The sequence below is a fragment of the Theropithecus gelada genome, chromosome 11, assembly GCF_003255815.1.
Source record: "Theropithecus gelada isolate Dixy chromosome 11, Tgel_1.0, whole genome shotgun sequence".
Lineage (NCBI taxonomy): Eukaryota > Metazoa > Chordata > Mammalia > Primates > Cercopithecidae > Theropithecus > Theropithecus gelada.
Window position 1 is genome coordinate 27,771,775 of NC_037679.1, and position 3,759 is coordinate 27,775,533.

Consider the following 3,759-nt stretch of genomic DNA (forward strand, 5'->3'; position numbering starts at 1 on the left):
GTGGCTCACGCCTGTAATCCCAGCACTTTGAGAGGCCAAGGCAGGTGGATCACCTGAGATCAGAAGTTTGAGACCAGCCTGGCCAACATAGCGAAACACTGTTTCTACTAAAAATACAAAAATTAGCTGGGCGTGGTGGCAGGCACCTGTAATTCCAGCTACTCGAGAGGCTGAGGCAGGAGAATCACTTGAACCTGGGAGTCGAGGTTGCAGTGAGCCGAGACTGCACCATTGCACTCCAGCCTGGGTGACAAGAGTGAAACTCCGTCTCAAAAAAAGAAAAAAAAAAGAAATTATTAACTGTAAATAGAACTTGTGGAGGGTGTTATAATATACGTGTCAGTAGGAATGCAGTAAGAAGACTGGAGGAAGACAGGATGGGGTTACAGTTACGTGTATATAAATGAATAAACTAAGTACTGCTAAAACTTGAGTCTGATAAACTTTTTTGCCCTGAAAATAATCATCCCACTGAAAAGAAAACTCCCGGGGAAAATGTGCCAGATACTGGAACCAAGCGCGGAAACAAACCAAATACGGTGCTTTCAAAGAGAACATGCTGTCTTTTGTTACCAGCATAACTGTAATTACTGTTTACTCTGTGTTAAGTGACCGAACTTCAATTTTTACCTGTTAAAGAGAACCTCTTTTTACTTTTGTATTGCATATGAGAGCCGATGGAAGAAGGATGGCATCTGTGTAACATGTGTATGGTAACGCTGGCGTGTTCAGTTGTTCATATTTGGCCTGTCCAAATAAACAGAAATGAATGAAACAAAATTCCATCTCCTTTTAAAAATAACATAAAGGAGAAACCTCTCTCTGTGAAATGAAGTAAGCATTCTTTTGTTTCACTTTTTAAAATACTTTTAAAATCTTGCTGTTTTCAACCGATTAAAGACTTCTTAAATGTTTATTTCAAAGCAGAAACATTAAGTTGGGCACAGTGGCTCACGCCTGTAATCTCAGCACTTTGAGAGGCCGAGGTAGGCAGATCACCTGAGGTCAGGAGTTCGAGACCAGCCTGGCCAATATGGTGAAACCCCATCTTTACTAAGAATACAAAAATTAGCCAGGTGTGGTGGTGCATGCCTGTAGTCCCAGCTACTTGGGAGACTGAGGCAGGAGAATGGCTTGAACCCGGGAGGTGGAGGTTGCAGTGAGCAGAGATCACACCACTGCACTCCAGCCTGAGCAACAGAGTGAGACACTGTCTTAATAATAATGATAATGATAATAATAATGACAAAGCAGCAACATTAATCAAGCACTGTGTCCGTCAGTAAATACTGTTGAGTGAATGACTATGCAGAATGGCCAAAGGTGAAAGTCTGATTAAAAGAAAGGAGACCTTAGCCAGGCACGGTGGCTCACGCCTGTAATCCCAGCACTTTGGGAGGCTGAGGTGGGGAGATCATCTGAGGTCAGGAGTTCGAGACCAGCCTGGCCAACATGGTGAAACCCCATCTCTACTAAAAATACAAAAAAAATTAGCTGGGCATGGTGGCAGACACCTGTAATCCCAGCTATTTGGGAGGCTGAGGCCAGAGAATCCCTTGAACTCAGGAGGCAGAGGTTTCAGTGAGCTAAGATCATGTCATTGCACTGCAGCCTGGGCAACAAAAGCAAAACTCCATCTCAAAAGTAAATAAATAAAAAAGGAGACTGGATTTATTAGATGTAGTCTGTTTTGTCTTTCTGTTCCCAAACTTAAACTGGATTATACCTGCTAATATCATGAATATAATGATAATTGCATTAATTCAACAAAAATTTATTGAGCGTATACTGTGTGCCAGGTACTGTGCTAGGCACTATGGATATAAAACAGTTTTTATGTAGAGACAGTCCTGTATGTCCTATGATCTTAAGGAACATTTGTCTACCATGATAGGACTAATTAAACAAAAACAAAATAGGAATAATTAAACAGCAAACTCAATGAATGCTAAAGGGAACATGGTTCTGTGAGCACATAACAAAAGAATCTGGCCCAGGCTTGGCAGTTGTGGAGGGAGTCCATCAAAGTTTGACTGAGCTGCAGTCGTAGATATATGGAAGTTAGCTAGGCAGAGGGAGGGTGTTTCATTCTGGAAAGAGGCAATAGCGCATGCAAATGCCCATTGGTTGGAGGAATTGTGATGATTTTAAAGAACTATAAAAAGGATGGAGTCTGGAGACTAAATTTGAGAGTGGGGAGATACGGTGTGTCATGCGCCTAGAAAGATAGGCCTCAGACCATACAATACCTGGAGGCTATGGTAAGCATCTTTAGTAAGAGCAAGGGGGAGTGTTGTGAGCACTGTCACAGTAAATTTGTTTTGAAATTAGTGGGGGAGAACCAGAGAGATGCCAGGAGACCAGTGAATTGAGAGATGACTGTAGTTAGAGATGGTGGTAGCTTGAAAAGTAGTGGAGTGAGATAAGTGGAAATCTTCAAGAGAATTGAGTGGCTGGAATCAACTGGACTGGAGATGGATTGGAAATGGAGGGCATGAGAAGGGCTGAAGTTAAGGATCACACTTCAGCTGGGCACGGTGGCTCACACCTGTAATCCCAGCACTTTGGGAGACTAAGGTGGGTGGATTGCTTGAGTCCAGGAGTTCGAGACCAGCCTGGGCAACATGATGAAACCCTGTCTCTACAAAGAATACAAAATTAGCTGGACATGGTGGTGTGGGCCTGTGGTCCCAGCTACTCAGGAGACTGAGGTGGGAGGATCTCCTGAGCCCAGGAGGTTGAGGCTTCAGTGAGCCATGATCACGCCACTGCACTCTAGCCTGGGTGAGAGTGAGTCCCTGTCTCAACAACAGAAAATCACACATGTCTGATTTGCACAGCTTGATAGAGAATGGTGCCATTCTCTGAACTGGGAAACACAAGAAGAGGACTGAGTTAGGAGAGGGATGAGGCAGAGGAAGATTATGGGCCTTCTTGATATTGAGATATCCAATTACAGATGTTGCCAGGTACAGTGGCTCACGCCTGTAATCCCAGCACTTTGGGAGGCCGAGGCAGGCAGATCACTTGAGATCTGGAGTTCAAGACCAGCCTGGCCAACATGGTGAAACCCCATCTCTACTAAAAATACAAAAATTAGCTGTGTGTGGTGGCACATGCTTATTATCCCAGCTATTTAGGAGGCTGAGGCAGGAGAATCACTTGAATCTGGGAGGCGGAAGCTGCAGTGAGCTGAGATTGCACCACTGCACTCCAGCCTGGGTGACAGAGAGAGACTCTGTCTCAGAAACAAAACAAAACAAAACAAAAACGTTAAATAATCAGTTTACAGACGTGCAGAACTCAGGAAAATGTTTAGTTGGAGTGAAGATAAAACTTCGGAGTTTCTGGGGTATGCCTGATAAGGAGGAAAACAGACCAAGATGAGCTTGCTGCAGAAGATAGCATAAAGCAAGAAGAACAGACTATAACTGAAGTTCAGGAACTCTGGTATACGATGATAGAACATAACGCTGCTAAAGAAAGAGAGAAGGAACAAAGAGGTGAGAGGAAAATGGGCCAGGCACTGTGGCTCATACCTGTAATCCCAACACTTTGAGAGGCCAAGGCAGGTGGATCTCAGGAGTTCAAGACCACCCTGGGCATCCTGGCGAAACCTCATCTCTACGAAAAATAACAGTAATTAGTAGTTTTGAAAGAAAAAAACCTGCCAAGAAAAAGGTTGGTCTCAGCCCAGGAGCTAGTAGCGTGAAGTGGAACAGGTCAGGTCCAGCCTGGACGGCAGCACTGGGACTTCCA